Here is a 14195-nt window from a genome sequence, read left to right on the forward strand (position 1 = left end):
TGTTGTTCGGAGGACAGTGTTAGTGGCGTGGGAGCTCGGCGGTGCACGGACAACACATGCGGGAGGTCATCCTGTGTAAATGAACAAATTAACTTCCCGCAGATAATGGGAGTCACTGGGTTACAGTGGATGGTCCTGAATATTTGGAGCGGAGGAAATGTGCTAATTACAGGAGGAAATGTTTGTCAGTGTGTGTGATGCACAGGATAGAGTCCAGACTTAATGTGCAGTTGTTGTGTAGGAGGAAATCAAGGTTTGTTGGCTTATTCTGTGTGTAGGTGTGAGTAGCAGCAGCAGCAGCAACAGCAACAGCAGCTAACCTCTGACAGCTTCATTCTGTGCATTCTCACTCCAACCTTAAAATCCTCATCACCCTTCCATTACAGCACAACACCATCCTCCTCCTCCTCTTTAGCGATACACCGCTAAATAAAATGCTGGATGAACCGCGACCTGTGTTTAGTCACTGTAGAAGAATCCATTACTGAGAATGCTCACTAAGTAAAACAAGAGAAACATTTATATTTACTGCTGCATCTTCTAATGATAACATGGTGACACCAATATAAAAAGAAATAAAATAAAAGCTCTAAATGTGTCACAATATTTATGGTTCATAAAAATATTGCAGCAAACAATTCAAGCAGGTCTGAAAAGTACTCTTTTTTCACAGTGACATGACAGTAAGTTAGCGTAAACAATACTCACTGTGAATACATGCATTACTACATCTACTATTTCTTGCTATTGCTTGAATATTGCTTGAATTTAGAAAGTGTTGTGTCCTAAGTGCCTGGCTAAATGTAAAAAAAAAATTGTAATCATGTTAAGGAACTATTGAGGAAGTCAAAAATCAAAAAATGCAAAGATTATGTAGTTAACATTCCCCATTTACTTACTTGTCATTACACTTTATCTATCTCATATCCAGAATCATCAGTTAGCCCAGCATGGATGTCTTTGAACTATGGGAGGACCCGAGAGCATCTGGAGGAAACATGCAGGCACAAGGATAACGTACAGACTACACACAGAAAGAGCCCTCGAGTTGGTAGTGCTAACCACTATACAGCTGCTGTAGTGATGCCAGCTATGAAAACTCAAAATGTATTCATAAGAATCCTGTGGGCAACACTTGGCAATGGTGGGGAGGAAGAACTCCCATTGAATAGGCTTCAGCCAGAACACAGATTATAGAGAGACTGTTAACAATAAATCACAGCTTAAGCTAATATCGTATCAAGGGATAGCATTTCCCATCATGCCATGAGGCTTAAAGATAAAGATGAGATGAGATGGTTTAGCAAGCTGCACCCAGAGACCATATGGGTGCATTACACAGTCCCCGAGGCCTGCTAAAGAGTAAGATCCAAATAAAATCCTAGAATTTTACACACAGTCAGTATAATTATATGGCAAACAATATGGCATAGAAAACGGTATTATTTGTAAGATAAAAGCATTATGAATACTCTAAAAGGAATCAAAAGCACAACCCAGTTACTCCAGTTAGCAGAAGTGAAGCAAAGCAGAGAGCTAGTAGCTACAGCCACCTGTATTGGCATCCACCAGTCTGTCAAAGATGACACACTCTCAATAATAAGTACAATTTCACCAGGTGATTTCAGAAACTGTTTTTTTTTTTTTTTTTTTGTAGAAAACTGAGCATTTTAACATGAGCTGAGCTCAGAAAGAAGGCTCAAAACTCATGAAACTGTTCTTTCTTATATGCATGCCATGATGGGCCCCAAAAGTATGTAACAATCTATATAATGACACAGTGTTAAATTAAGAAAGTAAATCTGTCATGTGAATAAGTATGCAGTCACTGCGTTAAGAGTATGAATATAAAACACAAAGAGCGTTTTCAATCGCCCAGGCAGCTGAAGACAGTTAGAGCTGCATTGTGGGCACCAATCCTCCGTGCAGATAGAGTGAAAGTGTGTAGGGGGAGGGTGCATTGTCTGGATTGGAACTCAGCCACAGTCTCCTCAGCCCTGCCTGATCAGGTGTGGTGCATCTCTAACCAGGTCAGCTCCACTCACCAGTTTCCTGGAAGAGAGATAAAGACAGTGCGAACAAGGAGAACAAGAGTTCACATAATTCAAGTCTGTCTGCAGTCAGCACACACATCATATCAAAGAGGTATGACATGCTGCAGCCCTTCCTTGTGTTTCTGTAGCGTTTTTGCAAAGGCGCTGTAAAATGAAGAGGAAGTATTTTTCTGTAAATAAGTTACAAAGGGATTTTTTTTAAACAGGACAGATTATTACACCGAGCAAAACTATGGTTAAAGTGCATAGACTCTACACTTTTAGAAAGTATACAGCTCCTTTACTGGAATGATGAACAATAATTGTTGGTAACACTTTATAATACAGCCTGTCACTTAATTCTCCTGTAATTAAATTGAATATCAGGGTATTAAATTTAAAATTACAATGAAATTATATTTATCTGCAAATACTTAAAGGTAGGTGCACTAGAAATAGGGGTAAGAGATCAGATTTTTACAGGAAACAAAAACTATTAATCTGCAAGAAAAAATAATTAATCTTTAAGTAATTATAATGCGTACCTCATTTTAAGTAGTGCCTGATTAATTTGAATTATTGTATAACTTAAAGTATGTGACAGGAAAGGAGATTCAAATACTGCATAAGTAATTTTAAGTAGTGCAAACGTAGTGGAAAACATTCTTCATACTTAATTGTAATTGTAAGTAAATGTAAGTATCGCATAACTTTAAGTAATGCCTAAATTCTGGGTATTATGCAGAAGAAGTGGACAAATTATAATGTAAGTAATTTTAAGTGCACAGTCATTTCACAGAAAAACAACCAATATTTTCCCACCTTACATTGTTAGCACACTGTACCTTTCAGGGCTTGGAGGTAAGGGGGTAACAAACCTGACTTGTTACCCCCTTATTCCATTCATCCATTCTCTGCGGGTTGTCCTTTTCAGGGTCGCGGGGAAGCTGGAGCCTATCCCAGCTGTCTTGGGGCAAGAGGCAGGGTACACCCTGGACAGGTCGCCAGTCTGTCGCAGGGTTAACACATAGACACAGACAACCATTCGCACTCACATTCACAACTATGAGCAATTAAGAGTTTCCAATTACCTAAAAGTGTTTTTAATGTAGCTCTTAAGTCAAGTGGGCACTCTGACCATTTTCTTTTTGTACATGGGTCTAATCTGTTTAATAATAGTAAACTACAACCTAAAGATCTTGTGTCACCTACAGCTCATGATTAAGTGATATCGATCAGTCAAAGTCTCTATACTGCCTAATTTCCCTTGAGTTTTTAGTAAAACATGAATCTAAGGTGGGTTTTCAATCAAAAGCTGCACATGCACTGAGTTTTCGGGCACTTCTTTACAAATAGAAGATGTAATATAACGCAGGATGAAGGCACTGAATACTTCCAAACTTCCAACACAATTGTGTCATGGTTTCAGTTTGTCGGCCGGATTGAGGCCTCCACTATCCAAAGGTAGTCTGTCTGCCACAGTTTGAAGGTGACAGATGGGCAGGTAAGCTCTCGCTGTAATCCAACCAGATGACAGTTTTAATCCTCTAAAGTGATTCCCTCCATCCGCACCATGTTAAACTCAGAGTGAGCGGCGGCGGGGCTCGGACAGTGTGTCACTGGCACTGAGTTCATTTGGACGGTTTGGCAGATTTGATGTGTGATCTGACGCATCTCACTTCTGGGTAGCAAACTGGTTAGACTCACACTGTCTGCATTTGCACCCAGTCGCAAACAATTACCAGGCGGGTGAAAATTGCTGGTGTGGGACAGCGTGGTGTTTTTCTGGGAAAATAGGCTCTTGAATGGGTTTCCGTGACTGCCCGAGCATGTTTTGCATTAAATGATCAGAAAGATTCCATCAAAACCAGTCAGGATGTGCATTTAAAAAGAAATCATTCCACATTTTGAACAATTCATTCATCATGCTTATTTTAGCATGAAGACTGGTACTGTGCTGCTAGCTATGAGGTCCTAATGAGAGCTTTGCAGGCTTATTTTAATGTGTTGTTTTATCTAAACTGTGAAGCACTTTGTAATTGAGTGTTTTTTTAAAGTGCTACACAAATAATATTGTTGTTGTTTTAAATATGTGCCCTAAATATGTGGGCTACTCTTGTTTACTGTGCTGCTACTGGTCACAATAATATAAGGAACCTCTTTGGTAAAGTGAAACAGTGAAAAAACAGTGAAAAACATCAAATGCAGAGGGTTGTTTGTTAGTCTTTATTTTAGCTGTCATAGGGCCAGAAGTAGGTTATACCCTTGACAGGTTGCCAGTCCATTTCAGGGCCAAGAAACACAACATTCACACTCATAGTCTATTTGGAATCAACAGCTAACCTAACCGACATGCTTTTGAACTGTGGGAGGAAGTCCAGTTTGAAGCCGCACAGACATGGGGAAAATATGTAAACTTCACTCAGATTCAAATCCGGGGCCTAAGGGTGCTAACCCCTTCATCCCTCCTAAAAAACAGACAAACCAAAAAACCTTTTCTTGGTGTTTCCCGTTTTTACACTGATCATTTTTCAGGCCTAAACTGTTCCTTGTAAATTTACTGTCCGTGCTCCGTTATGTTATTATTTCAACAGGTGGCAATTCACTGCAAACAGCTCGGCATCAAGCATCAAAAATCTATTTTTGCCGTTCTAGTAAATTTGCTTTGATTACTAAGAGTGAACAAGGTGGTTTCATTCTACAGCTGACCGTGATAAATAAACCTCTTAAGCTCCGTGAGGTGAACAGGACACGGCAAATGTAGACAGTGAGTCAGAGTGATTCAAGCAGGGGATTGATTGCAGGAAGCCTGGAAAACAATACCGAGAAGGACATCATGCTCCAGTGAGGCAGCTGGTCGCACTCTGGTCATTTTCATGTATATACTGGGATTTGCATAAATCCACTCAAGTTCTCACTCAGTTTTATCCATGTTAAAATCTGCATTTAAATACTTTGTAATGCTTTGAACTTCCTTTGTGCTAAAGTGGCCTGCATCTAAGGTGATATTATACTGAAGCATTTTAGCAGTCTACTTAGAATCACAATGAAGCCAGATGATTAAGTTCCTCTTAGAGCCTCATGCTTTTGCAATACCCAAACCCACCACAAGGGGGAAGAAGCTGACCACGTTAGCTGCCAAGAGGCTTCATATACACCCCGCATAAGCTCGTTTATTTCTTTATCTCTGCAAGAACGTGGGGTTTGCTTGTAAAATAGTCACCACAGGTTTTGGGTGGAGAAAAACGGGAGCAGATGGAGCAAGCTGTTTTGTTTTGAGAACTCGTGCTTGACATTCTTGAGATGAAAAGCCTGAAAAGTTGGATCAAACAAACAACAGGCAGCCTCACCTGCTGAACAAACATTATTCCACATGCATGAACGCATTCCTGAACTATCAACACAAATGAAAGGGGCGAGGAGGACTTGTTATCTGTTAACGGAGGGACGTGTGCAGAAATGTCACACTAACCTTCAGAGCTCGTTGCGCATTAAAGTGAAGTGTCATGGTCAGACACTGACTGAACGTGAGCTTTGTTTCATTGTGCCTCTTTTCCACACGCGTCGGGCTTTGTGCGCTCCACACTGAAGTAAACTGAGTAAGAGTCACATGATGAGCCGAGCACAAAACACTGGCACTGACGTCAGAGGTCCGTTCCTCTGACACTGACTTTTTGTGTTGTTTTTTTTTTTCAGATATTTTCTCTGTTCCGTGATAAATATCCAGCTTGTGAGTTCCCAAAACGGTTTGATCTCGCCACAGTCTTGTATTATCTCCCAAGGGGGAAAAAAGTGAAAACTCTGGTCTCATAATCTGACCTTGAGCCCTGGCCTTTATTTACTGGTGTGAAAATGCCCCCAAACTCTAACTTCAGCAAAGGTTTTAGTGGATAAAACCTTTTGAAGACATTTTCGATTATTAAAAGGAACAGTTAAATATATGTTTGAGACAGTAACTCTGGCTCTGTCCACAGATGACAAAATCCACTTGTAGCACCACAGTGCTCATAAACATGTCATATACATCTTTGGTTCATCATTTGTGAGTTTTAAAGCCCTTCTCACCTCTGTCGGTCTACTTTGTCCTCCTAAAGACTTCATATAATCATATTCGTACTAATAAGGTCATCTTACTTACTGACCTGCATCTGTCAGAAAAGTATGGAAAGCTGTTGTCCCAAGAATTTTACCCTAAAACACACCCTTAAATCAGAGGAGTAAAAACCAGTTTGTACCTTCTTCTGTCCGTCAGAGACCAGAAGAAAATGACCAGATTGTGTCAAGCTGATAAAAATGCTACTTAACTTAATTAACCAATGAAGTGCTATAAGCTGGAAGCTTTTGAATCTCAGTCTTGATTTATTTTGTATATTTGTGTGTATTTTTTGCCACTTCTGACTGAACTGATGTCTTTCTTGGACAAGTAATTTAAATATGATATTTTATTCTCCAGGTTAAACAACAGTTTGAAAAAAAATACTTAAAAAGGAAGAAAGAAGGCATCGTCTAGAAGTTTCCATTTCCATTTATATTGGATTTTAGCTCTCAACAACGCAGGACCTGCATCATTGTAAATATTCATGATTTTATGCTGAATGAATGAACGTACATGCTGAATTTTTTTGGTTATTGTGAACTTAGAACCCATAGAGTGGGGCAGGAAGTGATACAACACAAGGTGTGGTGACATTCCTTTTTGGAATGTCAAAAGAGGGAAATGTGGAGATACAGAAATTCTTTTATTGCTGCCATATAACCATTAAAATTGCATTAATAACATTCTTTACAGCATTATTCCATTTAATAATATTTCTCACAGGACTGATATTGCATTAAAGTTGTTTATTGAAGATGTTCTTTTATGACAGGTACGGCCAGAAGTAGTTCATACACATTGCATAGTATTTGTGCTCATTCAGATTTGTTGCTTAAGTCTACAGAGGGTCTTAAGCTTCGTGAAGCACGAGTCTTCATAATCTATTGTGTTAAAGACTAGAGCATAGAAGGATAACTGCAATACATGCTTACAATACACATATAATCTAGAAATATGCCAGGCCTGAGGCCTTAACTCATTTAGCTTCTAACTGCATTTTAGTCTACTTGGTAACAGATGACCGGAGTCAATAACCAGCCCTCAGAGACCTTAAAGGCTTGAAGTTATTACCTTGTTTGGAAGGTGTTATAGAAATGAGAGGTTCGATGTCTGTTTATAGCCATCTAAGATGTACCATTTACTGTAACTAACGTCTTTAACCTATTTTTGCCTTGGAGGGGCGGATACCTCACTGCTTTAAAAGTGTTCACAACATGTATTTTTGTCAGAAGACATATGCTGATGTTTTCTCCTGTGTGTTAATAAACTCATCGTTTGATTGCACTTTTCTGGGGCCTCCGTGGTTTGTTTCACTGCTCTGCATTGATTGATTTCGCGACACTCACTTAAAGTAAACAAGGCATATTTTTGTTGCAAATTTTAAAAGCAGGTTCTTCACTGTGAAAAGATTTTTAAATGAATGGAGGACTTGGTAAGGGTTTCTGTAAGCCAAAGGCAAGAAAAGTAATGAAGAACTGCAACGCAGAAAAATCCACTTATCAGAGGGCCTTGGTCCTGCTATCATGGCGTTTCATTGTTTCTTTTATTCAATCCACCTTCTTCATTGTATGACGCAAACTTTTGATTATTTTGTAACCCTACAGCCCTGGTAGAAAGGACATGTTATCAGACTTCTGCCTGGAAGTGAAATTGGCCTGACAGCAATGTCCCAAACTGCCCTCTGCTGTGACAATGGGGAAGGAAACGCAGGGCAGATCACATGAGAGCAAAGACTTAGGGAAAAAAAAACTCCAAAATGCTGACATCCCCATTTTCATTGGCCTTTGTCCAGCGGCCCATTTTACTAGAAAAGCCTCTGTGGGGTGTGTGGATTGTGGAGTGTGTACTAAGGTCAGTGAATCTGTGCTGCGACATGAATGCTCTCATAGATCATCGCAGTCAGAGGAGGTGGAAAAGAAGCCATAAAGAAACTTTAAAATAAATTTTAAAAAAATTAAACCGTTTACAGGTACAAGATACATCACACAAGTATTTAATGAAATATTTTTTTATTCAAAAAAAGTAGAAAAAAAAGTATTCAAAATTACAAGTTTAGGGGATTACTCGAACTGATGGTATAACACCAGTCAGTTCTGCATTTATGGTAACCTTCATGAAACATTTCTTAACTTTAACTGTACAGCTCTTTAACACCATTGTGCAAAAGTCTTCTGCCTAAAAAAACAGTTTTAAAAAAGGCATCTAACTCAAGGGATGAACCGCTGTTGTGTCTATACACGATTGATTGCTTAGCAAAAGAACAAATATTAAATATTATCATTTTGCACTTTGTTACTAAGCATCTCTGTGCCGCATCATTTGTTACCATTTCTTAGAATCTATGAAAAGTGTCAAGTTTGACAGGCATAAAACTATATTTTTGTACAACAAGGTGATTCTCAGTGAGCTTTTGGACAGATATTTGGGATCTCCACATTATGTGCAGTGTCTCAAAATAAATAAATAAAAAAAATAAGAAACCTGGACAAGGAAAAAATAGGAATCAGTCATGGATCGGCCTCCTCAGAGCAGAGTCAGATCATCTTGACAAAAATGGAACAAAAGGCAGCCGACATCCAAAGAAGAGAATTATTTCTGAAGACTGCTGAAAAAAAGACAAGACTGACTGTGTTGAAGGAGGTAATATCAAATTTTGACTTTCATTTCAAGCTCTTTAGAACTGTACAAAATCTGTTTTGTACCTTAATTACTTAAATTTTGGGTGCATGTTTGCGCGTTTCAATAACTCGTTCCCATTTTCTTAGCAAAATATAAAGAAATGAAGGATGGCTCATGATTTTGCACAGTACTGTATATAAAAGATGTAAAACTTGGCTTTGAAACCTTAATTTTAGTACTACGGCCACTGCCATGCTGTTTTGTTTTGTCTTTTGTTTTGTTCATGTGTCTGTGACTATTACTGTCACAGACACATGAACCTGCTAACTAGTGCCAAGTAAGAAAAAATAAAATTTCACTTACTTAAACTTGAGGACTGATGTTTTAGGTGGTCTGTTAGGACAAGTAACCGCACAGGAAGCAACACTTGTCAGGTGACTTTATTAAAAATACTACAAAGGTACAAACACAGCTTCTTGCCAGACCCACTGATACCTGTAAGTGCTAAACTACTTAAACCTGTATTGACTGACAAGACAGTACAAAGTTTAACATGGTAAAACATACACTAGACACCTATACATCACACATCACTTTTCCATCCAAATTCAATCAAAATAATCATGTTTCTTTCCTCATCGTCTCTTGAGAGAAACATCTGGCTCCATTATCCTTTTTTTGCACACCGGGGACTTGTAGACTGTCAAACTGCTGTTTGAATCTGTGACGTTAAAAAAAAAAAAAGCTGTGCGTGAAAAGCACTAAAGTGGGCTGAAAAACAAAGTGTCAAAACATTTGCTTACAGCTGAGGGGAACCGCAGAGGTGTGGGTGTGCTGAAAGTGACACCTTTAACCATCTACATCTAGCTCTCAAAAGCAGCTCTGTCAACAACATGTCCAAAAAACACGAGCAAGACTAGTGATGAATTACTTTACAAAAACATGTTATGTAAAACAAATCCCAGCGTTCCCTGTTCACCGGACTGCACTGAGATCGGCCTGCCAGCTTACAGTCGGCTAGTCAGCTTGGCATGGCCACCCTGAGGCGTGATTTGCTGGCTGTCACGGCCATATTGCAATGGCAGATGGGTAGAAATGTAATAAAATGAAAGAATAAAATCCTCCATGAAAACTGGAGTTCACCTTCTGTGCAGAATGATCTCTCTTTAGCCTGGGTGTTGGCAAATTACTGGCTAAATGATTTAGTCTATATTCAAAGTCTAGGGGAAAGCATTTCTGAAAGCTTTGTTTTCAGAAAAGCAATATTGCACAATAAATGTATCTACATTTGATTGACAATAACATCCATAAATTAAAGTATTATTATATAGCTTTTACCCTTTGTCACTTTCCTCTGTTGTGGTTTATTTATTTTCACGACTGAGTGAACATTGTTGCACAAAATGTGGAAAATGAGAGGGAACATTTCTGTTACTATAACTACTACAATTCACTAGAACTCTGATCAACGAATAATACCAGCTAATTCCAGCTTAGCACTGAAAAACACAAAGAATTTGTACCTGGTGCTTTGAATAAATACTGTTTCTAGTCTGAAAGTACTAATGGTTATTTTTTAAGCAGTCAAAGATACACTGCAAGTTTGTTGGAAATAATGTCTTTAGCGTCAATGTTCAGTGAACTGACTTTGGTGTCTTTATTGTGCAGTCAAAAAGAAACAAACTCCCTCAGGCTGGATGGAGAGCGCTGGTGAACTTCAGTTTTTAGGCCTCCTCAGGGATCTGTTGGGATCAGAGTCAGACTCTGACTAGACCCAAGATTTCCTTATAGAAAAACTTGTTCTAAACCTTCAGCCCAACCAAAGGTCCTCAGCACCTTTTGGCTAACTCCCCGTTGGCTGTCAGGTACCTTTAGAAGTCAGACTGGGGGAGTATGTCACGTCCAATCAGTCACAGCAGACGGCTACCCCTCCATCTGATAGAGGGTTCTTCCTGTTAAAATGGGAGATTTTCCTTCCCCCTGTCACCAAGTGCTTGCTTAAAGGAGGTCGGCTGATTGGTGGGATTTTTTTTCTAATATTGTAGGCTCTTTATCTCACAATATAAAGCACCTTGAGGTGACTGTTGTTCTGATGTTACTGATAGAGACCACTGGGTCTGACCCCAGCCATACTGAGCTAGACTGTGGTTGGTTCTAATCTTCTTCTGTGTAACCAAATCCAATAAATTTGGTTATTACTGATTAAATGATTTAATAATTTAACAATAATTGATTATCATTAGCTCACAGCTTACCCAGCATACATGAAAATACCACCAAAGAGAACAACCCTTCGATACAAATTCGAGGGTAAAAGGGTGTACTCTGTTGTCATTGGTAGTTCAGCTTTTAATTTATCCTTACCATAAAAGTGTTGAAGTCCAGAACTGCAATAACTTCTCCAAATGGAGGACACTGCAGTCATTTTCCCTCCAGAATGCCTTTCATCATAAATAATTTAAAAGACTTAATGTCCTTCAAGAATAAATGAGATGTACAAGACTATAATATGCCGGAGTGCTGGTACATGGTACATGGTTTTTACATGAACTGGATATTTCAGTCTCATCTTTGATTGTTTTTCTGTGTTGCTGTCAAATATTGAACAAAGTCAATTTTAAACTGGGTTTGAAATATAGCAAAATGTGGAATTCACTGAATCTGTGTGTGTGTGTGCGCGCGGGCGCGCGCGCGTGTGTGTAGGAGGGGAGCATAATAAAGCCTCTTCAGTCAGGGATAGTCCTTCCAGTCGTGAGCTTGCTGGTTCTCACACACGGTGATGATAGCTTGCGCGTGTGTCAGTCGGGGGAGGAGGGAGGTACGCGGTGTCCAACAGCAGCTCATACCTGTGTGTTTGTTTCCAAAGATAATGTTTGTGAATCATCACAAATCTGTGAGCTGGAGGCGGAGAACGTCAGGAGAAAAGGAAGCGCGGCTAAGATTGCGTAACAGCAAAAGTCTGTTTGCAGCTTCATCGTGACGTGCGACAAAATGCAGAGGAGTAAATGTTCTAGCCTGATTTAATTATCACCAAACAGTTACACGATTAAAAACAACTTTATTGATCAGATGATGATGATGATGATCAGTGACAGGCAAGCTGGGGAAACTAGCTGGTCATTGCTTCTGCAGTCATAGCTTGGGGCCTCCCCACTGAATAGGTCAGGCATCTCTGACGTGACTGATTAACTCACATAAAAAGGAAGTGCCGGAGTGGAGGGGGGTTACAAAGCAGCTTGCAGAGTCAAGCTGAAGCAATTTAAACAGCCCATATGAGATTTGCCAACAACACATGTAGAAGAGTATGTGCGGAGCAGTCAGCTGATGTGGGCGGACACTGAGATCAGCTGATCTTGACTAGATCGCTGGCTGAGAATGACTTTCCATGTTCAGTTTATATGCCGTTTATAGATGGAAATAGCCTATTAATAACATTTTATTGTCTTTTATGTCACTGACTTTATGATATATTCAATACAATATAGGGGAGTTGACTTTCAATCAAATTAAAGTAGTTTAGGTTAAAAAAAAATCCATGTAACCGGATTAAAGTTTGGATTTTGCTGTTGTTAACAGTGTGTATAGTCTATCAATTCTTTTTACAAAATCAAACTGGGACATGATTACATTTAATCTATCCATTCTTGCTCGGTTTTTGAGAATTTCTGGTCCTTGGGAACTTCACACTTAAAGCCTATGAATAAAGCTGCATAATAGGTGACGGTTCATGAGGCTGACAACAGTTTAGTAAAAAGAGATGGTAATAAAACTAATACAAATATAGAAACAGAGAACCACCTTTATTAAAACACGACTGTAACTTCAATCAGGTCAACTTAGTGCAGTAGTAGGATAACAGGATTTTGCATTAAAGTGATGGGATTATGATTTTAACTCAAATAAAAGTAGCTAATATTTAACTCTCCTGCGTCCTCAGATCTTATAGAGATGATAAGCTGTTGCAGTGTCCGCATGCTGAAATGCTGAGCAGCCGTTACATGAGTCTATGAGCATAAGACATTAAAAGAGGAATCAGAATCAGGATTGCATGATAGAGGACGGGGAGACAGTGAGAGTGTTTGCTCTCTTCTCTTCCTATCATGCCGTTTATCAGTGAGGAATTATTTAAGGCTGGGTTGAACCCGATCAACTCTGCGATCAAAGTCTGAGAGGCTGGCCAGTGAGGCCGTACAGTACGAGCGTCAGTGAAACATTAACCGAGTGTTTTCCCTACATCTTTCTTTAACAGCCGTGAGAACAATCCAAGATTCAATTTGCTCCACTTTCAGTTTTTCAATTGTTTCACAAGATCTGAAACTGGGTATACAATCCAAAATCGATAGAATAAAAACACAGTAAAAAAGTATAAATGCATTTGTGCTTTGATGAAACAGCATGTCTTGACCTTTTTTCTGCTGTCCACATCTCCACAACATCAGCATTTCAGCAGCGCTGATAAAACTTTTCAGTCTACGTGTCAGCACGATAAACTGGAGATAACTTGCACGAGAAATCGATTTTTGACCTTTGAATTTGCTGCTTGACCAAAAAGAAGAAAATCAAAGCACTCCTCTTGTTATATTCTTTCTGCAGACTAATACAGTCACATGATTTTAAAACTATATCACTGCTGTTAACACACACCTGCAACAGCTGTATTTCATAGGTCCTATTTTCAGACATGAGGATACTGTTTCAATTTCGTCATTATAACTTCCTTGTCTCCACCCTGTAGTTGTGACATTATTTTCAACCTGTGCACTGCACTGCAGGCATGCACTCCTGCTGTGGTGCAGACCTGTTTATGAGGTTATATAGTGTGCTTTGTCCCTGTTTCTCACCTTTATATTAATGTCAGAGTCCATGCTTAACTTCTGATGTCACTGGGAAAAGACACACATAGAGGGATTCCTTCTTTTAGTAGTTAGCTGTCATTATGGTCTCATTGTGTGTTTTATTCTACTTTTGCTTCAACTTTTTTAAAACTGGGAAGATTTGTTTTAAATACCAGTAAAAATCTGCACTTTGTCTTACTTTGTTATATGTGAAAGTGTCTTTAGTGAGGTTTAAATGAAGGCCTCTAAGTGCAAGTTCCACTTTAGGTTGACAAGGAAAATGTTACCTCTTTTACACAAATGCCTCTTTTGATGAATGACTTAGCACTTCTTTAAGGAGAGGAGACAAGAAAAGAAGAAATCATTAACTTTGATCAGTAAATATGTGTAGGTAAATATGATTACATCGTAATTTCAGATGTAATCAATAAAAATTCTGTTTAATTCAAGGGGTATTAAACCCTTCATCACCCTTGTGTATCTCCTCTTTGTAATTTTTGGCTTTGCCTCTGTGGCGTCAAGATCCAGCAGCTCTTCGGCTTATCCCTCACAGTTGTTTGTCAGCAACATATCAGCTGATTTCATTAAACTTGTGTGATCTTTGTGTGTTAA

This window comes from Neolamprologus multifasciatus, chromosome 15, assembly GCF_963576455.1.
Source record: "Neolamprologus multifasciatus chromosome 15, fNeoMul1.2, whole genome shotgun sequence".
Classification (NCBI taxonomy): domain Eukaryota; kingdom Metazoa; phylum Chordata; class Actinopteri; order Cichliformes; family Cichlidae; genus Neolamprologus; species Neolamprologus multifasciatus.